Source organism: Rhinolophus sinicus, chromosome 1 (assembly GCF_057876585.1).
Source record: "Rhinolophus sinicus isolate RSI-liver-muscle chromosome 1, RSI-T2T, whole genome shotgun sequence".
Taxonomy (NCBI): domain Eukaryota; kingdom Metazoa; phylum Chordata; class Mammalia; order Chiroptera; family Rhinolophidae; genus Rhinolophus; species Rhinolophus sinicus.
This window is the reverse complement of record NC_142501.1, coordinates 160624923-160652254: the sequence shown is the minus strand read 5'-3', so window position 1 is coordinate 160652254 and position 27332 is coordinate 160624923. Positions and strand designations below refer to the sequence as shown.

Here is a 27332-nt window from a genome sequence, read left to right as displayed (position 1 = left end):
GCTAGATTGGATGATGCCTGATTCATGAATCATTGAATCAAGTCAGTAAGATCTTTAAAATGTACTCAGTTGACCTTGTTTTTTAAACATAGATTATACCTTGATCTATGTAGTATTATATATATAACCTATACAACAAGAGGCTGCATTATTACAATGTTTAGAATCACATGGAATAACACATGGAGTTATGCAAAAACTTGACTTAGCCTTCCTCCAATATCACATTAATAACCTAAGGTGTTAACTAGGAGGGACAACCAAAGAACTGAGATTTCATTGCCGCTCTGCTCCTCTCTCATGTTGTTTATGAGTGTTAAAGAACAATAAAATGGTCAAAAGGGAGACAGCAAGAGAGAAGTCAGAAGAAACACAGAAGTTGCAAAAAATACAACTTGAATAGCCAGTACCTTTGTAAATTGGTATTAATGGTGTTCACAACTACTGATTAACCAAGCAAATGAATGGGGAAGGAGTTCCTGTTTCAGTTTGTTAGGGCTGTCATAATGAAGTACCATATGCTGGGTGGCTTAAACAACAAACATTTATTTTCTCACTGTTCTGGAGGCTAGAAGTCTGAGATCAAGGTGTAGGCAGGGTTGGGTTTTCCTGAGGCCTTTCTCCTTGGTTTGGAGATGGCCATCTTTTCCATGTGTCTTCACATCATCTTCTCGTTTTACATGTCTGTTTCCTAATTTCCTCTTCTAAAAAGAACACTAGTTATATTGGAATAGACCACTCTAATGGCTCATTTTAACGTAGTCACCTATTTAAACACATTATCTTCAAATACAGTCACATTTCAAGGTACTGGGGGTTAAGACTTCAACTTATAAATTTTAGGAGGAACACAATTCAGTCCTTCACGGGGTCCTGACCCAGCCACCTGCTGGCAACCGCCAAAAATTCTATATATAACATGCAAAGCATCTTTTTAAATGCTTCAAAGAGCTAAGTGGGGGAAAAAAGAAGATATACATACAAGCCAGAAACTTAATAAAGGGAGCAATGAAACTTGTTTCCCTTTTGAGGGCACTATCAAAGCCTGGTGAACTTAAGCCTCAGTTTTTTTATTGCGTTTTTGTTTTTTCTTTAATTCACAGAGAGAAGAGAGCAGGGAATGAAACCCAAGATCTACCCAAAGTAAGGAATCTAAAAAAGCTTCTCCAAACCAAAGAGACAAATACTCAGTGTAAGCATGAGCTAGATATAAACCCGTCTTCTACTCATACTGCCAAACCATGGGACCACGAGGAACAGTGCCACTTATAACCCATGCCATTGGGTAGAGGGGGAAAAAACAAAATCTCTTGTAATAATTCATAGCTACACACCAGCCCTAAGCAGGTTTGTAGCCTGAATTTATACTACTTTTGTTGCCCCCACAAACGCTAAAGCCTAAAATTTAAGTTCAAGTAGTCTTAGGTTTGTCTTATCCTTAGGTACCTGGCAGAAGTATTCTGGTTATTGATTGCTGAATAAGAACCCATGTTCTCCCAAACTCAGTGTCATAAAATAGCAGGGATATTATTATATCATGGATTCTGTGGGTCCAGAATTGGAAAGTGCACTACAGAGACAACTTGTCTTTACTCCATGTTGTCTGGTGCCTATCTGAGAAGATTCAGGGGCTGGAAGCAGCAATTTTCTGTAAGCTAGCTTACCTGCATATCTGGTCATTGGTGCAGGCTGTTGGCTAGGACTTCAGCTGAGGCTATTGGCGAGAATACCTACATATGGCCTTTCTATGTGGCTGCATGGGCTTTCTCACAGTGTGGTGGCTGGTTCCAAGTGCAAAGCATCCCAAATGAACCAGAGGGGAACTATATTGCCTTTTATCTCCCAGACTTGGAAGTCACATTGAATCACTTCCACTCTAGTCACAAGCCCTCCCAGATTCAAGGAGCAGAAACATAGACCCCCCAGTTGTCAATGGGAGGAGTGTCAAAATCACATTGTAAGAAGAACATATAGGATGGAGATATTGTTGTCACCAACTTTAGAACATACAATTCGCCATCCAGAAGCAAATGCAAATTCTGAAAGGACATTTTTTTCCACTCAGGCCTCAAAGTATTTCCCTAGATAAAGGTACAAGAAAAGCAGCACAAGAATCACAAAACGCATAAAATTCATAAAGAAAGAAGGCATTTTATGCAATAGCTGGCAGAAACAGAAGAATCAGACCCACAAACCTTCAGGTACTAGCTTATTAGACACAGAAATAAAATAAATATGCCCAATATGTCCAAAGGAATAAAATAAAGGTTTAAAAATACAAATATGGAAGAAAAGACTATAAAAATAACTAAGCAGATTTGAAAAAGAACCAACCAGAATTTCTACAAATGAAAACTATAAGGATTAAAAGCTAAAGTTTAATGAACAAGCTAAATAGCAGATCGGCCACAGTTAAAGAAAAAAAATCGTGAACTGGAAGATAGACCTGAGGAAATCATGCAGAATGCAGCACAAAGAGTCAAGAAACGGAAAAGAGAGATTAAACAACATGGAGGATGGAGAGAAAAATCTAATAATATACCTACTAAGAGTTCAAAATGGACAAGAGAGAGTGAGGTAAAAGCAATATTTGAAGAGATAAAATCTGATAATTTTTATGAACCATTGAAAGACACCAGTTGACAGTTTTAGAATCATCCATGAATCACAAGCAGGCTATATAAGAGGAAATCCACATCTAGACATATCACAATGAAACTGCAGCAATTCAGAAACAAAGAAAATATTTTAAAATCTATCCTTCCAAGAAGTAACAATTACGCTGACATCAGACTTCTCAACAAATACATGAAAGCCCTAAGGCAGTAGAATAATATCTCCAAAGATGTCAACCTAAAATTATATACCTAACAAAAATGTCATTCAATAATAAGGGTGAAATAAAGGCATTTTCAGAAACAAGAAAATGCAAGAAGAGTTTATTACCAATAGATCTTAACAGAGGATGTTCCAAAAGATTAAAAGCAGGAACGTGATTCAAGGTGGAACGCCTAAATTCAAGGATGAATAGTGAGCAAAGAAAGTAGGTAAAACTAAATAAATATTGACCACATATTATAAATACATATTTATATCTAAATATATTATATTTAGATATAAAACAACAATATCTTATTGTGTTAAAAATACCCCAAAACAATTGCACACAAGTCAGGAGAGGGGTAATTACAGCAAAAGTGTTCCAATGATCCTCCTATTGTTTAAGAGAAAGTTAGACACGATATGATAAATTTCTAAAGTAGCCAGTGAAATAATAGGCAGGGAATGGATAGGATAAGAAAAATTGCTCAAATGATCAAATAGCAGTCATGATAGGAAAAGAAGCATAGAAAATGTGGGACATAAAATAATATCTTAGAAATAAATTACACTAGTAATCTCAATAAATGTGAGTAAATGAGCTAAACATTCCATTAAAAAAAAAAACTATCAGACTGGATAACAACAACAAAATCCAGCTATGAGTTGTTTACATGTGTGAGGGCTTTTCTCCACTCTTGTCAGCCTAGCTATGGGCCCAGCTTTATGCTCTGCAACGCCTGATGTCCTTTGCCTTCTGGTTGCATTTGGCCAATAGCAGAGAGTGGCAGGTGATCACAGGGTGGGAGGAGAGAGAAATAGGGGTATTAATTCCTCCAGTTTTGCTCCCTGCTGGGCCAGAGCTTTTCAGTGGTTGTGTTACCTCTAAGCACAGATCCTACAGGTGCCCTGTCTCCTAGCAACAGCTCATACTGGGTGCTAGTAACACTGCTCCCTCTGTTGACAATTCAGGACTAGGGTATAAATGCTTTTCCTGTTTCTAGTGCTTGAATATTTCACCATCTTTTATTGGTTCCCTTAATGCTGTCTGCACCTCTCTGAAGAATTTCTTCATTAAACTCTCTTCAGTTAACATTTTGAGTGCACTGCCTATTTATATCCTGCCAGGGTCAGGACTCACAAGAGGAGACACACCTAAAATATAAGAATATTGAAAGGTTGCAAATAAAAGGTTGGAAATTTATAGCATGCAAATACCAATCCCCAAAAAGCTGATGTCACTATATTAAAATTTAAGATATTTATACATATATATATACACACACATATATATATATATACACATATATATGATAAAAGAGATACATGATGAACAGTTCACTTCACCAGTATATAACATTACTAATACCACAGCCTCAAAATAGATAAAGTGAAAAAGTTGGAAAAAATTAGACAAATCTATCAAACTAATGGAGAGTAAAAAAGATACTGTGCGACAGAACTGGCTCCATCTTGAAAAGCTGACTCCACTTTAAAACTAACCCACCTGAACCCGACCCCTACCGCTTATCCCCAAGTGGACTGTGGAATGTCTACAGAGGCTCCACATTAATCACGAACTACCATTAATCCTTCCTCCACCATTTACTCCTTCCTCCCAGGCAAGGCGCTGTCAGTGTTATCTATCTTTTAACTGTTCTGGCACCAGCGTCCCCCGTGTGCGGTCCCTTTGTTCCCCCTGTATTAGTCCTGCATTCCTTTCCGACTATGTAGGTCCATTCCTTACTGGGTATAAAACAGGTGTGTGGTGGGGGGGTGAACAGTGTGGGGGTCCATTTGGTCCTGCTATCGCCCAGAACTGTGTTTCTGCATGTTTGGGTACGTTCCCTATTAAAATTCTTTAAACCGACAAGCTGGACTTGTCTGCTTCATTTTTTGGCCTACTGTGTTTCCCGGAAAATAAGCCCTAGAGTGATTTTTCAGGATGACATCCCCTGAACATAAGCCCTAATGTGTCTTTTGGAGCAAACCTTAGAATAAGACCCGGTCTCATTTTGGGGGGAACACGGTAGGGCATTTGGAGGCCACTTTGCATACACAGCCTTTTCACGAAACAAGTAAGAATGATCTACAAATTACAGTTTGTTTTTAAAAAGTACACCATATATTTAAATGGCTTTTTATAACAAGCCATTTAGTTTCCTAATTTTGTTTTCTTAGAATAATATTACCCTTAGTTTGCATTTACCTGAGAAGATATTGATTGGCAGCAGAGAAAGACAAGTACAAACGTAGAGGGTGGTCAGAGGAAGCTAATTGTGGTTTAAAAACTAATCTGCCTTGTAGTGAATATGACTAAGAATTGATATCATTAATATATCGATCTAACAAAACTACTAAAATTCCAAAATGTAAATGGACAAGAAAGTAAATAACTTATACAAGAGAAGCTAAAAATGGCTAAATAAACAAATGGAAAAATGTTCAACCTCAGCAAAGAAACAGAAAATGAAACAATACATTATTTTCATCTATAAAATTAACAAAAAAATTTTTAATTAAATATAATATCCAAAGCTGTCTAGGATAAAACACTGTCATATACTGCTGGCGGGAGTAAAAATTAAGACACGTTATTTGGTTTATAACATTTGACCCAGTAACTCCATTTCTGGGAATCTATCCCAGAAAATAATCTGAATTAACGATGAAGATTCAAGTACAAAAAGGAATGTTATTGATAATATATATTTTTTAAAAAGTAGAAATGCTCTTCTCCTTCTCTTTCCCTTTCCTCCTCTTGCTCTCTTTCATTCAGTTGTTTACTTCCTGAGCAATTCAATCCAAATCCCATTAGACTGGGGCTCAGCTAGATAGGTGTCCCCATGGGTGAGTAAGGGAAGAGCCATGGTAGCCCACACGGGATGGCAGACTCTCACTGGAGTGCTAGAGGCATCTCTGCAAGGGAGCTTCTCAGCTCAGGATGCAGGAGCCCAGCAGTGAGAGGAAAGCATCTGGGCGAGGTAGAGGAGTAGCCCGGGGCTGGGTGTCAGAGCCCAATCAAGGTGAGGAGGGCAGCGGTGAGAGAGTAGTGTCAGTTAGAACTGGTTACATACGAGGGATTGATCAAATAAGTAAATATATCGAGGACAGGGGAGTCAGGTTTCTCACTGTGAAAAAAACAAGTTAAAATTGCAGAAAGGGAGACAATAAGAATGAGGTATTGGCTTAGAATTGCAGAGATCGGTGTGGCTTTCAATACAAAGAAATAGAGAAGATAAAACTAAGCATAGATACAAATGTATGCACTATATGTACATATGTCCATTCTGAGGACCTGGGAGCAGTGTCACCCCAATGGAAATGAGCCCACTAGTGCCCAGATGTTGGTTTATAAATATTTTTCTCTGCTAAAAGGAACCAGAACTCTTTGAAGAAATAGCTGATTCCAGGGTAAGGGTTAGGAATGTACGATAAGGCTGGAGCATCTTATGCCAGAAAGTAAGGATAGCTTCAGAGAACAATGGGAACATCTCAAAGAGGACATATAAGTCATTGACTAAACTAGAAGAGCATTAGTCCATACTCACCCATATGATATAAACAAATGGATTAACTGACCATTTGAAAAGGAATGACATTTACATAGTCTCCAAGTATCTCCCTACAAAGTATGTATGTATGTATGTATTATTGTTTTAATTATAAGGGGGGGAAAGAGTAACTGTGCAGTGGAAAAGCCTGGCAGACACCACCGTAAGCAAATGATCAAAGTTAACATCACCAGCGATGGGACAAATTAGAATCACGAATCACCTGATAGGAGACAATGAGAAGAACACAGCATTGCTTCTGTAACCGATCAAAGATGCATGACCTGAATCCAATCATGAGGAAACATACAACAAACCTACAGGGTGGGGTATTTTACAAAATAACTAACTTACAATCTTTAAAAGGATCAAGGATGTGGAAGTCAGGGAAGGCTGAGGAACTGTCCTAAACTGAAGGAGACTACGGAGACACAACAACTAAGCACAGTGAAATTGAATGGAAGAGGATGGGGTTGTATGTTTAGCATGGGACCTTGGAAGCAAAGATATGGAGCCCTTGAATTGGGTAATTTGAGAAGAGTTTATAGAGTTGTGAGCAAGGATTGGGAAGAACAACATATGCTGCATCACCCCAGGATTAGTAATGGGGGAACTATTACCATCCATAGGCTTGACGAAGCGAAAGGAGCACTTTCTGGAATCCAGGGAAAGCTGTTTGGAGAGGACCACTTTTAGGGAAAAGGACAGAACCAACCTGCAGGGAGCTGGTAAAGAAGGAGCTGGAGGGGGGGATAAGTAATCTGACCTCACTCTCCTCTTGCCCTCTAGCTTTCACCTAAAGCAATTAGCTGAACCCAACTGGAGGCTGCCATGCAAGGGAGCCATATTGTTGCGATTTCATGGACCTGCTTCCTAGAGCACAGAGCAGGTTAGAGAAGATGGAGAATGGATCCAGCATGAGTGTTTAAGAAGAGTTTGAAAAAGGTTTGGCAATGCCATTGTGAGAAAAGGGAAGGGTCGCCAAAAGATGGAAAAGAAGTGCCGAGCTTCTCTAGAAGATCTGGTAGATGTTAGTATTTTAAAATACAAGTGTTTATTTTATCTGCTTACAAGGATCATATATAGTCATTGTAGAACATTTCAGAAGTATTAAAATCAAAGGAGAAAATTAAAATGACCCAAAGTCCCACTCTCCAGTGCTAATTACTTTTACTATTTTTGAACATGCACAAATAAACGTTTTAAAAAACAAAATGAGATTACATTGTACCCGAATCATCTAAGGTTCTTTGGATATAAGCAACAGAAATCAAATCAGATTAACTTATGCATTAATTAATTAATTCAATATTTCTTGACTGCCTACAATGTATAACGAATTTTATAGCATTAATGAAACAGATTAAGTTTATGATTTCATGGAATTTACATTCCAGTGGAGAAATAGACATGATAAGCAAATAAACAAATCATACAATATTTTAGGGAGTCATAAGTGCTGTAAAAAAATAAAGCTAGGTAAAGGGATAGAGGCGGGAGGCTAATGCAATTGTCCAGGTGAGAAACAGCGGTTTGGACGAGGAGGCTAATGAGGGAGGTAGTGAATGAGAGTTGAATTCTGGATATAGCTCAAATTTCAAGGTGGAGCAGACAGATTTGCTGAAGCAGGTGCCTCAGGATTCTCTGATTGCCCCTTTGATCCACTCCCCACTGCCAGCCCTGGCCGGAAGTCTGACCTCCACAGACCACACACCTGGACTCTCCTGTCTTCCTTTAGCTGAGTTCAGACAATGAAATGAACTACAAGGAGATTGGAGGGCCGAGGAGAATAAGCCCAGCATGGGTGTTCTCCTGACTCCTTCCCTGCCAGGCTACAGTTTGCCAATGGCTGCCCTTCTCTACTGTAACTACAGCTCTTGCTGGTTCTGGTAAACCCTCCCCTCCTTTGGCTTCTTCCAGATTACTGGTGGTTACGGCTTGCCACTGACTACCTCTTGGGTGCTTCACCATTTATTAGTTTCCCTTAACCTGACCACATCTTTGTAAATAATGTATTAAATTTTTCTCACATACTTTTTTGGTGTGCTGTCTGTCTGGATCAGCAGTGACACAGGATGTGAAAAGAATGAGGGATCAAAGAGGACTGCAAAGTTTCAGGTCTGAGCAACTGGAAGAATGGAGGTGCTATTTACTGAACTGGGTGGGTAGGGCGGGGAAGATTAATAATGTAAAATGAATTCATTAGAAGGATATGGGTTGGCTCACAGAATAGAATAAAAAGCAGAAACGTAAAGGGGTGGGTTGAAGCTCCAGTCCTGCTGAGAGCTCAGGTTCAGAAGTTGCCAGTGATTAGATCAGACCTCCTAAAGGGCAAATGGGCTCAAAGCATTCTATGTAAGGGAAGGGGGCAGCTCTTATTGCTTGAAAGTGGATATAAAACAAAACAAAACTTGTCAACTGCTGCCTGGGCTATAGCGTTTAGCAAACTTCAGGCCTAGAGGAAACCAGAGATGCTGCTAAACATCCTTCAAAACGCGACAACTCTTTCAACAAAGAATTAGCCCAAAACATCAATAGAGCTGAAGCTGTGAAACCTGCTCTATATGAAGGCTGCTGTGTGCTTCCATTTCTACGTCTCAGAGAACTCTAGACCCAGGGCCTCAGACTCTATTGGAAATCAATTTTAAAAATGATAGTGGCAAATATATGGGTACCGTCCAAAAGAAGCCGTGCAGGAATAGGCACCACATTTGGACATTTTTGTCTGAGAGCCTAGACTTTAACTTTACAACACTATGGAAAAGTGCAACTGCACAAATGAATACAACCCCACTCAGTGCAGCACAGGTTTATTGGTGGTTTAAACAGAGCATTCTGTATGTACTCAAGTTTGTGGCTAAAATTAATAAGGTTGTAAATCATGTTACAGCTTTAAAACTCATTCAGGAACCTTTCCAGGAAGCAGAGAGCTATGGCATTGTCTAATGACAGGTTCTGAAGCAGATCTACAACAGGGCTGCATTCATCTGGCACAACATGCTTTCTGTGTCCCCAGGATTCTCTTGGGACTACTGATTTACCTGGAGGAGGAAATCAAATGCACTGGAGAATGCAGCCTACACTCCAGACGTGCTCCTCGTGAGCACAAAGGTGGAACTGAGAACCTGGGCCTGGCTCAGGGTCAGGGAGGCACCGATAGCAGATGGAGCAAAGAAACTTGGCAAGCGAGCCACAGAGCCTCAGGGCTTGGACAACACAGCTGTTTCCTAACATTCTGGCAGAGAGAAATTTTTCATAAAGTAAGAAAGATTTTTTTTCTTTCCGTTTGGAGCTAGAAAGTTTTGTTTCTAAGATAAACATGACTCATATCTCAAGAAAGCTGTGTTCTAGAGAACTCTGTATCCTTGGCTGATGTACACTTCCCAACCCCCTTAGAATCTGATTTCTGATTCCCAACTCTTGAGGTGATACCTTTGCCCTTTATTTTCAATGTCCAGGAGGACCTGGACCCTCAGGAGGAAAGAGTCTCTGCGGTAGAAATTGTATGGCAAGTCTGTCCCAAGACTTTATGCTCCAATTAGGAGAAAAGGGAGATCATTCTATGGTTTTCCCCACCTAGCTAGTACCTCTGGAAGTCCCCTAAATTTATTTACCAGCATTTCCCTGATTTGACGTTGTAAAATCAGGCTTTTTTTTTTTTTCGTAACTCAGGAATGTTTTAATTGTAAATGTGAATTCCACAGAGATTTTGCTTGAGTACAGCAATTTAGGCTGTTAAATTAGTTTTATGATTTAATTTAGTCAACTCCATTAACTGGTTTTTTCTATCACAAATAAATATGTAGGTAATTACTTCAGATACGTATGTTTTGAACTTTATATTAGCAATAAGTTAATGTGATAAGACCATTAATTCACTCAAAATAGTATTCTTAACTAATAAGATTGACCAAAGTGTATTTATACTATTATTAAATCTGTGTGTGTGCATGCATTATACATGTATCGTGAGCACTTGTGAAACAAATAGAGAATTGTTATAGAATACAATCATTGTGGTATTTGGAGTAATTTTTAAAAGTAAATCTCATTTTAAAAATATATTTATATTCATGTGCTTATTTTTTATGATACAGAAAAATGACATTCATGGGCATTTTCTCCCCCAAATAATGTAAATATCCTGGCAAATATAATGATAGTCATTATTATCTTTTGCAGCTTCTGATTTTCCTTCTCTTCAATGGCTTATTCTTTCTGGTTGTAAAACAGGTAAATAAAAATAGAAGTTGATGACAAATTCCCCTTAAACCTTGCATACAAAATTTGTATTCTTTTTTTCATACAGTGATAATTGGAATCCTTAGTAAATGTACCAAAAAAAATCAATAAAGTCTTACTAATTCACTATAGTGGTCACTTATATTATCTCAAAATGTGGTATTCAGTCTACTTGAGACTGCAGGTGCTAAAAGGTAGATTCAGGACCTCACCTCAAAAATTCTGATTCACTAGGTTGGAAGTAGATTCAGAAATCTGACTCCCCCCCCCCCCCCACCAATGTCGGAAGCAAATAACACTCCTACAAACATTTTTTCTTTTTTTTTACATATGTGGGTTTTTTACCAGCTTTTTGAGATATAATTGACAAATAAAAATGTAATATATTTAAAATGTATAATGTGATTTGATATATGTACACATTGTGAAAAGATTCCCAGACTCGAGTTAATTCACACATCCATCACCTCGTATATTTACTTTTTTTTTTGGTGAGAACACTACTCTCTCAGTAAATTTCAATGATACAATACAGTATTATTAACTATAGTGACCATGTTACACATTAGATCTTCAGAGCTTATCCATTTTATAACTGAAAGTTTACACCCTTTCACCAACTTCTCCCCATTTCCCCCACACCCTAGCCTCTGGTAACCACCATTCTACTTTCTGTTTCTATGGGTTTGGATGTTTTCTTTTTTTTTTTTTTTTTTTTTAAGATTCCACATATAAGGGGCACCATGCAGTGTTTGTCTTCTCTGTCTGGCTTATTTCACTTAGCATAGTGCCCTCCAGATTCACCCATGTTATTGCAAATGGCAGGATTCCTTTATTTTTAAGGCTGAATAATGTTGCCATATACAGAGGGTGCCAAAAAAATGTATACATATTTTAAGAAAGGAACAAACTGTATTAAAATTACGCTGATGGTAACCACTGTGAGCACCTCTTGTGGTTGCAGAAGTCAAACGTGACTTGTATTCATCTTTTGTTATCGGTATATATTATTACAATTTTAATAGTTTTCCTTTCTTAAAATGTGTATATTTTTTGTATATATATATAGATATACACACACATACATATATGTAGATATAATTTTTGTATACATATACACACACATACATATATATGTATATATATGTATATATATGTATATATATGTATATATATGTAGGTATAATTTTCTTTACCATCATCTGTTGATGGACACTATGCTGTTTCCAGACTGTGGCTATTGTGACTAATGCTGCAATAAACATATATCTGTTCGAGATAATGATTTTGTTTCCTCTGGATAGATACCCAGAAGTGGGATTGCTAGCTCATATGGTCATTATATTTTTAAATTCTTGAGGAACCTCCATTCTGCTTTCCATAGTGGCTGTAACAATTTGCATTTTCACTAACAGCATACAAGGGTTCCCTTTTCTCCACATCTCACCAGCATTTGTTATCTTGCCTTTTTGACAACAGATATCATAACAGGTATGAGGTGATATCTCATGTGGTTTTGAGTTGCATTCTCCTGGTGATTAGTGATGTTGAGCACCTTTCCATGTACTTGTTGCCCATATGTACATCTTCTTAGGAAAAATGTCTATTTAGGTCCTTTGTTCATTTTTTAATTGGATTAGTTGGTTGTTTTGTTTTGTTCTGCTATTGAGTTCCTTTTGTATTTTGTATATTAACCTCTTATCAGAGATGTGTTTTGCAAGTATTTTCTCCCATTCCATAGGTTGCCTTTTCATTTTGGTAATGGTTTTTGCTGTGCAGCTTTTTAATTTGATGTACTTCCACTTGTTTATTTTTGCTTTTGTTGCCTTTGCTTTTGGTGTCAGATCCAAAACAATCATTGCCAAGACCAATGTCAAAGAGATTTTCCTCCATGTTTTCTTCTTACAGTTTCAGGTCTTACATTCAAGTCTCTAATCCATTTTGAGTTGATTTTTGTGTATGGTGTTAGATAGGAGTCTGGTTTCATTCTTTTGCATATGAATATCCAGTTTTTCCAACACCATTTATTACAGAGACTATCCTTTACCCATTGTACATTCTTGGCACCTTTGTAAAAGAATTAACCATATACGCATAGGTTTATTTCTGGGCTCTCCATTCTGTTCCATTGATCTATGTGTCTGTTTTTATGCCAATACCATACTGTTTTGATTACTATAGCTTTGTAATATAGTTTGAAATCAGGAAGTATGATGTCTCCAGCTTTGTTCTTTCTCAAAATTGCTTTGGCTATTCGGCAATTCTTTTTGTGGTTCTATGCAAATTTTAGGATTGTTTGTTCTATTTCAATGAAAAATACCTTTGGACTTTTGATAGGGATTGCATTCAATTTGTGTATCACTTTGGGTAGTATGGGCATTTTAACAATATTAATTCTTCCAGTATTCCAATACAGAATATCTTTCCATTTATTTGTGTCTTCATCAATTTCTTTCATCAACGTTCTATAGTTTTCAGTGCATAGATCTTTCACTCCTTGGTTAAATTTATTCCTAAGTATTTTATTCTTTTTGACGCTATTATAAATGGGATTGTTTTCTTAATTTCTCTAATAGTTCATTGTTAGTGTATAGAAATGCAACTGATTTTTGTATATTGATTTTGTATCTTAAAACTTTACTGAATTTGTTTATTAGTTATAGCAGGGTTTTTAGTGGAGTCTTTAGGTTTTCTATATATAATATCATATCATCTGCAAATAGAGACCAATTTACTTCCTCCTTTATGATGTGGATGCCTTTTATTTCTTTTTCTTGCCTAATTGCTCTGGCTAGAACTTCCAGGGCTATATTGCATAAAAGTTGTGATAATAAGCCTCCTTGTCTAGGAATCTGTATTTTAATATGATTGCCATGCTATTTTTTTGCCCAAAGAAATTTAAGAACCATTTATTAAAAAGATACCTGTTGTGTTTCTTTTCTCATTTGAAATAGAGAATCAACTTCCCTTTAAGTTTGTCTTGATAATTTTATATTCTTTTTTTCTTTAAAAATGTCTCTAAAACTGTATGAGCTTCAAGCCCCACAGAAACCTCAATCTACTTCTTCTGTAGGTCAATTTGTAATGTATATTTTTGTTTCTAAATAATACCCACAGATCACATAATTCAAAGGAATATGATGAGAAACATGAAAGATTTCAAAAAGAGATGTGAAGAAGCTATGTCCACAATAAGAAGGAATCCAGGGGTTTAGATGCACCAGATTTCCAGAAGCTAATACTGCTGTAGAAGAGTCTGAAGCTGCCAATTCTTGAGCGTGAGTGGATGAATGCAAGAGGCAGCAAGTTATATGGTCATGAGAGGGGCTGACCTATAGTGCCCTTTGGGGAATCCACCCCTGGTAACCAGTTATGGTATTTGGTCAGATGGTATTTTGTAACTAACTAGATGTTTAACTGTAACACTATTCCAGGATGAACTCTGCTCATTCCAAATGTGGATTGGGGTTAAAAATATACAAAGATTCTGTTTATACTGGGTACATCAGTCATCTTCCATTCACAACCCATTCTAAGAGAATCTGCCTTCTCCTCTTTGGTCATGCCTGTTTCAGGTGACTCCACTTTCCTGGCTACAACTGATTGAACCAGGGGTAAACACCAGACTCAGGCTAAGCCAATTAGATTTTCTCATTTCGGAAGTTGGACCAAAATACAGAGAAGCTCTCAGCTATGGAAGCATTGGGACAAACACAACACCATGGCAAATCAAAGCCTCAGGCGAGAATTGAGTGAACCTCAAAAGCCTTGGAAAGATAAAAAAATAGATGGGCTAGAGGAGATGGAACAAATGGACATAACCAGAGAAGCAGAGATGAGAGATCGTCTGATCCCAGAAAGCGTAGCTCTTGAATGACTTTCCACTTTTCTGCGAAATAGGACTCTATATTCTGAAATTATATTCCCTGATATCCCCCAAATCCCTTCAATAAATATCCTTCCACCTACATGCATAGAGATGAGTTGAGGGTGTTTCTGTTCCCATCAGCAGAGAACCTTACCAAGACAACGGTGTACTTATCAGTCACAGCATTCCGAGTAGGAAGGAAGGAAACACATCCTGTGGAATGTGCATAAGACTGAAGGGCTTCCTGTGGGATGCAAGTAGAGTGTTGAAGCTCAGCCTGGTGGGGATCAAAGAAGCAGGAGTTTGAGGGTCAACAGGGCATGAAACTAGGCTGATGAAGACCCCAAACAGGAAGACTCTCTACTGCAAATTATAAAGGGCAAATTATTGAGATTTTAGCTACATAGAAAAGGGGTACATTCCACTTCATAGTTTTACTTGTATTAGTTATATCTTTAATATGTTATAGTATTACTATACATTCAGGGTATGGTGGTCAGAGTCATCATTTGGCTCTTTGTGACACTCCATGCTGAGGTTACACTTTTTGCTGTGACACTATAGGTATACCACTGTACAATGGACTGAAACAGGTCTAAAAACTTTTGTGTTCTTACTACTTCCACCCCCTGCTCCAAATACTAGTAAGAATCTCAAAGGAACTAGGATGGAAGTAATGCATCAGCCAAAGCATCAATTGCTAGTGGTTGCTTTTCAAAAACTTTTTTTTAAAGAGATCTGGATCATATAAGTGTGTGGCAGAGTTTGCGAATTGTCCACAAAATATCCTTTATCTCCCAGACTAATAATGGTTTAAGCTAGATCCAAATATGGCATAATAAATGGAATGTAAGCAGACGTAATATATGCAACTTACGGGTCAGGCGCTTCCTTCACTATTTTCCCTTCAAGTGGGCCTGGAATCAGGATGTGGTGGTGAGCCATTTTCAGACACAAAAATGGAGCCAACTCCCTAAGGATGGGAAGCAGCAAGAAGCACAGAGCTGGGTTCTCTGTTATAGAGCCACCACTTTGGTGTCTGTATTTTTCAGGCTATCCTTTCAGCCACCTAGCCAGTATCCTAAATAAAGCCATCATTATGCAGACCTTTCAGATGATACTCTCCATGTATATTGGAACCTGACATAAATATAGGAGAAGAGCACAGAACATGTTTAGAGACGTAACAGATACACCACTGCACAATGAACCTACACCAGGGGCAATCAACAGAGGACTGGGAGGTGAGATAGATCCACTAATATCTTAATAGGATCTTCGAATAAAGGAGAGCATTTAAGAATACTTGGGAAAGTGGAAACTCTAAATATTTCCTAAGAATACCTAGGAAAGTGTGAGGAGAGGTACAATTGTAAATTTGATGTAAGGGGAAATAAGGAGAATAAAAACACAAAATAGTTGACAAGAGACCGAGTTTCTCGATGATAGCATTTTGGTTTTTCCCTTGGGGAAGACATAATTTGGGGGTCTCCAAGAACATAAAACCTAGTAAAGCTGAAAGGCCAAGATCCTAGTTATTAGAAAAGCAGTAGAAAGCATTTGCTCTACTTACGTCAGAAAAATTTCATACCAGACCACTGGAAAATAGTAGATTAGCCTATGTGCTATTGGGCATTTGCTTCCTTTCCACCTGGTCTAGTCCAATCCTGGAGAATTTTAAGCACAAGCCCAGTCTGACATTGGAATAGATTTTAAAAAAAGAAAAAGTCCTCCGAATTAAGAACTCTATGACTTTATGAATAATTTCATTTCAGATGTATACAGAAATTTATAATTTTGTTACACAAAATATTTGCATAGTTTTCCCCAAATTTCCTTTAAAATTTTGATCACTGCTTATTTCCCAATAGGAATACTTGTGTTTATAACATTATCTCCTGGTTTTGTGGTCGTCTTGATATTATAATTCAACCCAAGGCCTTGTACACAGTCAATGCTCGATAAATATTTGGATATTTGTTGAGTCAGAAAGCCTCACATAACTCCAGCTTTTACTAGTAAAGGTGGCTTGCAAACCAACTGATATTATCACCGTCTGTCTGTACTACACAATGTACCACGTTGTGCTTAAATGTGCCTTCGAGAATTGATTGCACTCTGAGTCATAATTTCAAAGTTACTTAAAATTCACTTTTTAAAATGCTTACTCTTGGATTCTTCCCTATTCAGTAGACCCTATTCAAAAGGCATAATTTCATCAACTTACTGGCAAAAACAACATGGAATGATGTTGCTATGGCCAGAATACTTCATCCCAGTTAATAATTCTTCCCAGCTGCTTCTCTGAGGATCCTATTCAGAAAAGAGGCTTGACAAAAAAAGCTATTGAATGGGGTAGCTGGGTGGCTCAGTTGGTTAGAGCGCAGTGCTCATAACACCAAGGTTACCGGTTCGATTCCCAGCTGAGCTGTGCCCTCCACAACTAGATTGCAAACAACAACGTGACTTGGAGCTGAGCTGTGACCCCCACAACTAGATTGAAAAAACAACGACTTGACATTCTGGAAAAACACGCTGTTCCCCAATAAAAAAAAAAAAAAAGACACAACTTAAAAAAAAAAAGCTATTGAATGATACTGAATAACTGTTTATAAAAACCCAGTTAATTCTGAAAACTGATTTGGTTGATCTAACTAAATACAGAAAGGTTTCTGATAAGAAAAGTAAAACTTAGAAAACGAAATAATAAAGACTGATTTCAAATATAATCTTCAGGTGTAATGCTTTTTCCTTATCTCTTTCTTAACCATATTAAATGAAGAGTTGATTATTTATATTAGTAATTCTATTAACGAATAATTGTAAGTCAATTATAAATAAAATCTTATGTTCCTACTTCTTTTTCAGCAGAATTTTTCTCTTCAAAAATTAAAACTTACATTTAACATGGGAGCTTTCTTTACTTATGCACTTTAGAAAGAAGGCCACCAGAGGCTCTAATGGGGGGGGGAGGGAGAGAGAGAGAGAGAGAGAGAGAGAGAGAGAATGATTACTTTGGAACTCACAATAGTCTCCATAGGAAGGAAACAGGGGAGGCACAGAGGCTGCCCCCTAATTTCTTTGGGGTGACCTAGAGTAGGCAGGGAACTCTGAGTAGGTACAAGTTAAAGAATCCAGACACTTCAGGGGTTGGTTAAGTAGTGTCACATTAAATATTACCTGACCCAGTCCCACAGAAGTTGATGAGAGCATAAGAGCTAAGAACAATAAGGAAACGTGTCAACATAAGATTTAACACTGTGAGCTTTATAAAAATAGAAAGCAAGACTGCTCTGTTTAGGAATTCATTGAAAGGATTGTAACACCAGCAGAGAGAGGTTCCCCATTTCTCTCCACTCCCCTTTTATCTAAAACATCATAGACATTGACAGTCAGGGACCTAATCGAACATCAGCAATGGTGACAGTGATGACTGGTAGGTACAAACTATGAGGCAGTGACCCCCCAGTGCCATGACAAAGTCGTATACATCTGAAGAGTGCCAGCAGGGCAGCTGTGCAAAGCAACCAGGCAGAGAACAAAGATGGAATTTTTTAATGGCTATCAGAGATTGAGTCAACTCTTCTAGGACCCACAGAGGGAAAGGAAGAACTTTGACTGCTGGGAGGATTGGGGGTGCCAGCATTTACACAAGAGGAGGGCCTCAGGGCCAGAAATTCCCATTGCATAACACTTACCTGTTGGCTATCCCTCATGCTGTGGAAAATGAGAATATGTATTGATTGCAGCAAACTCCACTGAATTTTTAAATGTAAAATGGTTGGCTCAATACAAAGAAGACCCTCTACTCAAAAAAAATCTTCTGAAAATCTTTCCTAATGTCTGCTTTTATTCTAATTTAACTCTTCTAACATTAGGCATAATTTTAAGATGATGATAAAGGATCCTGGCTTTGTCAGCAGAGGAAATTACATTTTGTCTTGGTTCTGTTTAATGTATATCAAACTAATAAAAGTCAAAATATACCACTTGACATTATCATTTTTATAAATTCAGTTTGAATTCAGTGACTATGAGAACTTAGTGAATAACTATTTGGCTTTTGAACAGTTTTAGGAACAAAAGCAGTAATATATTTTAAAGGTAAAAACAAATAGCAAAATACTACGTGTAACTATGAAAGCAATATTAGTAACATAGCCTTGTTTTATTCATATGGATAAGAACCAGTTTCAATGACCTTAGCTGTAACTTTCTACAATAAGGAATATGGTGCATGTATTATAATGTATGTGGGAGTAGCCGTCAAAGGAAGCCTGTTCTAGTCAACAATTCTCTAGGTGAAGAAAACCAGACTTAGCATTCAGATCAGCCTTTTAATATTCATTATCTATTTATATGTATATTATAAATTCCTGATAGTGGTCAGGAGGGCAAGTTTCAATGGTCCTATAAAAACTGGTCAGTGGCCCTCTCTAAGAGGCAGGATGGAGAGTATCTGATATTGAAGGAGGAAGGGATGGTCCTGGAGAATACTGCAGATTCTTTGGCATATAGGTTGATTCCTTGCACCATATTTCTCCAGCATTGTTTTTCCACTGTACCCAACCTTATCCTCAAAGCATTCAGAAGACATTTTGGATTCAGGAATGGAAATTATCATATACTTCAGGGTAGTGGATTTGGGGTTTTTTTGCTTTTAAATGTAAGTGATTATAAGTATAAGTGAGATTTAAGTCAAAATTAGCTGATCATTTTCTCTGTCATTGATCAAAAGAGTATTTTGTATGGTTGGATCTTTGGGTCTTAGTTTCTGCTATCACACAGTTCAAATGAATAACATTAAGAATAGCTTCGTGAAATATGCAAAGGAACGCAATCTGAAAAAGGAGATTATTCCTTTGGAATGGATTACTTCAAGAATTTATAGAATACCTCCATAGGCAACCTTTCAAGATAAAATAGGAAAACAATTTGTCCAAGATGGTTTGGGTTTAATTTTATTAAAGACAGAAAGATAAACTATCAAAATCTTCTCCATATCATTGACATAATATTTGTGTCGATATGTTAGAAAATGAAAGAAGCTAGTTTTGGTAAAACCTTTATTTATTCCTTCATGCTATTAATGAAGCCCTTTGCCTATGGCACTGAAGATGGAAATCACACTAAAGTGAGTTTGTAGGATGATAGGTACAGCAATGGGAGGTGGGGGGAGGGGGGAGGGGAAGGAATGGACGGGAGCTGGAGAGAGAAAGGAACACAGAGTAGCACAGACACATTAAATGTCCTTTTAGGAAACTAGCATTTCCTTTGCATGGCACTGATGTCTTCTTCTTTCACCCACAAAATCTGCTCACCTAATAGAACTCACCAAACCACCTAGTGGTGTTACCCCTCCCACGGATGCTTTGAAACTCACAAATTATATCTTGCTGTTCTTAAGAGGGAAAGCTGAAGATGGGCTATATCCATAGAACTGGCTCCCAAACTCGTGCTATGCTTTACCACCATGTCTCAGCTCCTATTTATGCTACAAGTCCTGTTCTCCTTTCCTTTCCACCTTGTTGTACCTTTTGCTGTATTGGTTTTCTAGATTTTGCTTCCTGCTCTCTCCTGGTAGGGTGTATTCACAGACTTCTATCCAGATCACTTTTGAACAGCCTCACAACACACTCCAGCCGTCTCTTACCTGTGTCTTGTCCTCGGTGGGTACCCAGATGGCAGTGACCAAAAGAAGAGGCTGGAACCCTAGCAACTTTAAATTATGAGGCTCCAAGAAAAATGTTAAGAGTTTCCTGATTTACATAAGCTACCAAGAGAAGTAGGAAGGTTGAAACAGCTTTTCTTTTCCGTACCATCTGCAAAGAAATGATGCCTAAACAATAATTATTACTTTGGAATCACCAAGTCCAGCTGTTTCCACAAGTCCAGTTTGTAGAAACTGGGTTATTTAGTTCTCACTTACATTTTTGTCTTCCTTCTTAATTTCGTATTTCACTTTGGTAGGAGGCATGGCTAATAGGAAGACTTGAAATAAGGCATCAAAGTGAAAGAAAAAGTTAAGAGAAAAAGATCCAAATAGGAGAGAATAAACAATAGGGAAAAACATTTTTGTAGTGAAAGTCACTGTTTTGAAATACGTGAAAGGCTAATTGCTAAAAATATGTTAACTTGCAAAGGAAAATACTGAAAGCAGAAAATATGTTAATAAAAACCAGATTTGTTATTTGTCAAAACAGGATTGATGATCAAGCACAACAGGCAAATATTCCAAGATACATTCTTTAAAGGAGTTACAATATTCTATGGAAAGACCAATATCAGATGTTCAAAGTCATGTCTCTTAGAGCAACTGGTCAACTTCCGTCAATTTACAAACTGCTTAGTCTGGCATTCAGAGACCTTTGCAATCTGAACCCCAAATTATCACTACTACATAAGGTAGTATGATGGCTAATTTTATGTTATCTTGGCTAGGCCATGGTGCCCAGATATTTGGTCAATAATTATTTTGGATGTTTCTGTGAAGGTGTTCTATTAGATGAGAATTAACATTTATAGTGGTGGACTTTGAGTAAAGTAGATTACCCTTCATGTATGGATGGGCCTCATCCAGTCAGTTGAAAGCCTTAACAAAGACTGACTTTCCCTGAGCAAGAAGGAATTCTGCCAGCACATATCCTTTGGATGCAAACTGCAAATCTTCCCTTCATCTCCAGTCTGTCAATCTACTCTGCAGATTTTGGACTTGCCGAGCCTCCATAATCATGTGAGCCAATTCCTTAAAAGAAATCTCCCTCCCTCTCTCCATATAGATGTAGCTATGGATATAGATATGTATAGACACCTCCTTTTCTATTTTTCTGGATAACCATGCCTAATACAGGTAGTGATAAGATCATGGATTCTATAATCAGAAATATAGGTTCAGGACCTGGATCTGCCATTTCCTAACTGTATATGTCGGGAAAGTTACTTTACCTCTCTAAGCCTCAGTTTCCTCATCTTTAAAATGGTTATAACAATAATCCCCCCAATTCTCTCGCCATGCTAGATTATATGCCATGTAATTTAGTATCTCTAATTCCTGCTTCTGCTCCTCCCTTGCCTGTCATAAATTTGTTCCTTTCTACTTAGTTAAACCTCACTTTTCCTTTCATACCTGTGGTGGTTTTAAAAATATGTTCACAAAATTTTTGACATTCTTCCCTTCAAGTTTAATTCTCCTCCCTTCAGTATAGACTGGACTCAGTGAGTTGCTTAACATGAATAAAATGTAGCAGAAATGAGAGTACATCATTTCCCAGATTCAATGACTTGCAGCTTCCATCCTGGTGTTTCTCTCTGTCTCTTTCATTACTTGTTATGGAAAAGCCAACTGCCTGGTCATCAGCAGCCCGATGGAAATTCCCAGAGGCAAGGAACTGAAGCCTCCTGCCTACAGCCACATGACTGAACTTGGAAGCAGCTCCTCCAGTTCCTTCACAATTTCAGCTCCAGCCAACAACTTCATTTTAACCTCATGAGACCCTGAACCAGAACCACCCAGCTGAGATCCAGTTCTTGAGCCTCAGAAATTGTGAGATACTAAAAACTTGTTTTACACAGCTAAGTTTTGAGGCAATTTGTTATACAGCAAATTATTAATGCCACATTTAGTTCAAGTCTATAAAAGACTTCTCTGACCAACCCGCAGAATGTCTCCTTTCTCGGTTTCTCCATAACATTCTGCATATCAGTACCATAAAACTTTTCATGTTATATTAAAAATGTTTATGTTTTGTCTCCCTTGCAAGACTGAGAGCTGCTTGAGGGTGGCCCATCTTTAACTGTATTAAGTGGGAAAAAAATAATCAAAGTAAGCCTGGCACATAAAGGACTCTTATAATAGTTAAGGTGACAATTAGTGTTTCTTATGCGTTATATGTTGTTCTAAGCCTTTTGCAAATATTATCCTATTTAATCCTCATAAAAACCTAGGAGCTATATTATTACCCTCATTTAACAGATGATGAAACTGAGGTCAGGTTATAGGGAAGCTGATTAAATTGCTCATAGTCACACAATTAGTAAATGTTGCTGAATTAAAGAATGAATGAAAGTGTCTTATGAACAGGACTATATATGATTCACTTAAGAATCTCTTTACAGTGCCTAGTCCAGCATGGCACTGGGTCAAATACCGGGGATGCCAAAAATATGTATACAAGTGGACACTTTGGTCAATGTTGCTCAAGCAGTAGTTCGTCGTAATCAGAAGTGTGTGGACTCTGATGGTAACCACTTTGAGCACCTCTTGTAATTGCAGAAGTCAAACGTGACTTGAATTCATCTTTTGTTATCGGTATATATTGAGTATTACAATTTTTATACAGTTTTCCTTTCTTAAAATGTGTATATAAATTTTTTGGCACCCTCCGTATTTACTAAATCACTGACTGGTAATAAAAGCAGTTTAGTTATGTGAGAAGGAAGTCTTGGAAACCCTGACTGTGGATAATTTAAATTGATTCCCAAAACATAACTCTTTTCCTTTACCGAGAAGAAATAATGGCTACAGTAAGCGTATGTTGTGAAGAGACTAAAAATACACTTCGGAAGGTATTTACATTTCTCTCCACACCTTCCCCATAAACGCTTGACAAGAAACAGTTTGGTAGTTTGATCACATAAGATGTATAAAAAAATTTTTTTTCTGAATTTACTAAATTTCACGGTCCAAGATTCGAAAGTTTGTGAAAGAGTAAACGGTGTTCTTTTAATGGTGTATTTTTCTTTCAACATCACCAAAAAAGGAACAAAATGTTTCTACTTTTGATTTACAAATTTCCAGTAGGTAGCTCCTATTTGACTTCTGAGGCTCCTCTTAATGAAGCATGAGACCAATGATCCCTCCTGGTGATGTTTTTTCTAAGTAAGTACCTAAATATGAGAAGCATAAAGCCAGTTTACTTTTGGAGTTGGCAAAGTCTAGAAAGTAGCTTGAGACTTCCTATTTTAGAATTTTTGAATTGTTATCTCTGAGTGCTTCCTCCCCACTCAGTAAGTAGGAGGTCTTTGTATTATTTGGCGAATGGAGACTCCTTTTCTCTTGATATCTAGGTATTTGGGATGTTTATTCCTCTTACATTCTGTCTCTGTAGAGACTAATGAAAACAAATATATTTTGGGAGCTGTAAGAAGGATCCTTAGGTGTTGGCAGATGTGAAAGATAAATTATTTTAATGATAATAAATGACTTCCTTTGTTTCGGTAGGCCTTAGTTTTTCTCCTGCAAGTACCTTCATAAATTGTCTGCTGGGAACATTACCCTAAAAATTCCATTTAAGACAAGACTAGAAATTTCTGTTACTAAAGATTAAATAGCCTGGTCTTCTATACTCATAAAAATATAAGCAGTACATTTCTAATTATTTTTCTTGAAAGATTAAGGCTAGCGAACGAATGACTTTGTGTTCATCAACTTGATTCCCTTTCTTTTGTTCTAGACTCCTGGAGGGGGGTCTCAATTTGTCCTATTTTGCATTTCAGAACAGAGTCTTTATTATCACAGCACACTGTTTCTCAGGTGCTTCCTTACTCTGCCACTCTGCAGCTGAAGCAAGGCATGTTTATATTTCAAGATTCAATATTCCAGTCATGAAATAAAATCAGTCTAAAAAAATTCTAATAACCTCTTTTCAAGCAAAAATCAACTCTCTAGAAACGAATATAAACTACTTGCTAAAAATGCCTTTAAAAAAAGAAAATTTGTTCCAAGATTAAAGACAGGCCAAAAATAACCTTAGGATGAGTATTTTTGTTCGAAGATTTAATGCAAGCCAGAAATACCCACCGGGTGAGGCAGTAAAGGGTAGTGATTGAAAGCACACCTGACTCTGGAGGCAGGCAAGCTGGGCTTGAAACCTGGCTGTGCCTCTCCAAGCTGTGTGACCAATCTTGTGGATTTACTTGACCTGTTTATCTTCTGCAAAATGGAGACAACAAAAATACCTTCTGTAGAGAAGTGCTGTGGGGATAAAAATGAAAGAATGCAATAGAAGTGCAACACATGGTACATAGTGAATAAAAAACATATTTTAGTTCTTATTATTCTCAAATGCCATGTAGAAAAGTAGTTTATTTTTACTAATTAGGACATAAGGGAAACATTCCTAAAAATATTTTTAAATGAAGAAATATGAATTCCTTACCAATACATGGATATTAATATGTTTTCTTTATATGCCTCATTTTCTTCCAAGGGAATTTCAAAGGCTTTCCATTTTTTACAACTACAATTCATTTTAAAAGCAATATTACAGTTACTAAGAAAAAAGAGATAGTGATCAAAAGTAAGGTCTTATAAGTGAATAGTGAAGAAAAACAATGTCCTTTTTTTTTTTTAGGACAACTGGAACTTGTTCCTTATCACCTATTAATTGCTTGTAATTATACTTATAGTATTGTAGATTACATTGTCACTGGCAATCTCATAGGCAGTAAGATAGTTTTAATAAAACTAAACTTCAAACATGGTAAGTATATAATGAAGTGGGAGCTCTTAAATATTCTGTTACATTTTAATTGGTTCAACTCCTCTGCCTAACAATTTGGTAAACTGGTAGTCACCAAAAGCCTTAAAACTGTAAATACCATTACACCCAGGAATATTCCAGAAAGGTTATGCATGAAGATATTAATTGTATTTTTTTCATTTTTGGGGTAACATTTAAAGTGTACAACTCAGTGGATTTTAGTATATTTAGAATTGTGCAACCATCACCACAATCGATTTTAGGACATTTTCTTCCAAAAGAAACCCAACAAACACTCTTTAACTATCATCCCCCATCTCATCTCTGCCCCCAGTCCTAAAACAACCACTAACCTACTTTCTGTCTCTACAGATTTGCCTATTCTGAACATTTCATATAAATAAAATCATTATTGTAAGTAAAAGAAACCAGTAACAAAAGACTGCACATTATATGTTGTCAGGTTTCATCCATGGTACCCCATGTATCAGTATCTCCTTTTAAATGGCCAAATAATATCCCACTATATAGACAGATATACCATATTTAATTTGTGCATTCATCAGCTGGTGGACATTTGTGTTGTTTCACCTTTTGACTATTATGAATAATGCTGTTGTAAACAAACATTCATGTACAAATTTTTGCGTGGACATGTTTTCATTTCTCTTGGCTACATATCTAGGAGTGGAATTTATATTAATTATTATTGGATTGAAAATCATGGTCCTATAATGTAATTATGCTATACTCTCAAAAGCAGTATGCAGAAATGCCACACTTTCAAGAGTATTATGCAGGAAAATGTCGGTTATATAGAAGACCACATTGCAATACGGAAAAAGGCTACATGAAGTGAAAAAAGCAGAATACAACCAACCCACTTAAAATCCTTCTTGGGCGTCTCATACCCTGCTCTGTCCTATGGCCCTATGGACCTCCGCTCTCACTCCCTCAAGTTCTCTTTCAGAGATTTTTAGACCGAGTCAACTTCAGAGCCTTTGCACATGTTGTTTCCTATGCCTGTATCACTCTTTCCCTGCTTCTTTGCCCAGTGGTTTCAAATCTCATCTTAAATGTCACTTCCTCAAAGAAACCTTCTCTGATACCCCTAACTAGCTAGGGTTAAGGTTTCCATAGCAGCCTGCAATTTTCCATCTTAATACTTTTGATACTGATAATTGTTTATTCAGTCAGTAATGAAATACTGAGAGCCTTTTACATGGAGGGATACATGGTGAAACAAAACATGGAAGATCCGTGCAATCCTAGACTTTATATTCTATGGAGGGAATACAATGTACAAGTAAACAAATCAATATATTGGGTAATTTTAGATAGTGATAATTAGCTGAATGTTTATTCTGTTTGGATTGTAAATACCGTGAAGATAGGAGTCATTTCTGTCTGTTACTTCCAGTTCGGTAGAGCTTAGCACTGGGTCTGGCCCACTGAATAAAGCTCAACACATTTTTTAACTTTCCGTAATTCTACGTATTTATAATTGAAACAATTAAAAGACGAGCAAAAATTACTCGTGAGTAAAAGAGCCCCCAAATAAAACACATTTATATAATACTACAAAGTCGTTAAAGACTTGGCAATAAAATCTGGTCTGAAAAACTCATATGTGTTGGTTAAGTGGATAGAATCCCCCTGGCGCATTACCAAGCAGGTTCCTGGCCATCAGCAGTATAATTTACCGTTTTAAAAGAGGCCTTAAGCAAAAAGGTGCTTAAGGATACAACCCCCCCCCCCCAATTTCCCTATTTTTAAAACGCTTTAGAATCTCCCTGCACCCAGGACGTGGCAGAGAAAACACCGCAATTCTTTTTACACGTCAATGGTAAGAAGAGAACACATAATTTTTTCCGAGGTCAACAAAGGATACAAGATTTTACACAGCAGATCGCCAGCCCCTTCCCAATAAATCCTCCTACCAGCCCTAGAGACAAGTAGGTTGGATAAAACCGGGTAGGTAGCTCTAGATTTCGGCCAGAGGAGCATCCTGACAGACCACCACCCCCGAGCGAACCGCTCAGCCGCCTTTCATCCCCGGGGCGCATGCGCAGCGCACTCTCCGGCCACCGCACGCCTCTTCCAGGGAGCTGACGGGGCGCTTACGTCACCGTGCGGTTCATACGGACCCTTCCGCTCCCCCAAGGAAAATGAGTCCACGCACCTTGGCTTTTCTTAACCCACAGAAAATGTCTTGTTTTTCTACCCCAATGTCAAAGCCTTCTCCATCCCGTCTCCCATAGCCCACCTTTTGGCCGGATTTCCCTGTACGTTCGTTGGCCGGGGAAGGCAGAGGGGAGGAACCAGGCTAGGGTGAGAGAGACCAACTCAGCGTTGTTTACAAGGCTA

The 27332-nt window shown here is 37.6% G+C and overlaps 1 protein-coding gene and 1 long non-coding RNA gene across 3 annotated transcripts in view; one reads left to right on the top strand and one right to left on the bottom strand.

Moving 5' to 3' along the window:
* LOC141569959 (uncharacterized) overlaps positions 1-17342 on the top strand; it is a 34421-nt gene extending 17079 nt beyond the window's left edge. The window contains exons 2-4 of one of the 2 annotated variants that reach the window (XR_012493682.2): positions 1104-9634; positions 10557-10607; positions 13734-17342. This is a non-coding gene — a long non-coding RNA (uncharacterized LOC141569959). Of the gene's footprint in view, positions 1-1103; positions 10608-13733 lie in introns of both variants that reach the window. The other variant, XR_016018737.1, reaches the window with a different exon arrangement.
* The window catches only part of SEPTIN11 (septin 11), a 153156-nt gene that overhangs the window by 10086 nt on the left and 115738 nt on the right, over positions 1-27332 (bottom strand). The window lies entirely within an intron of this gene.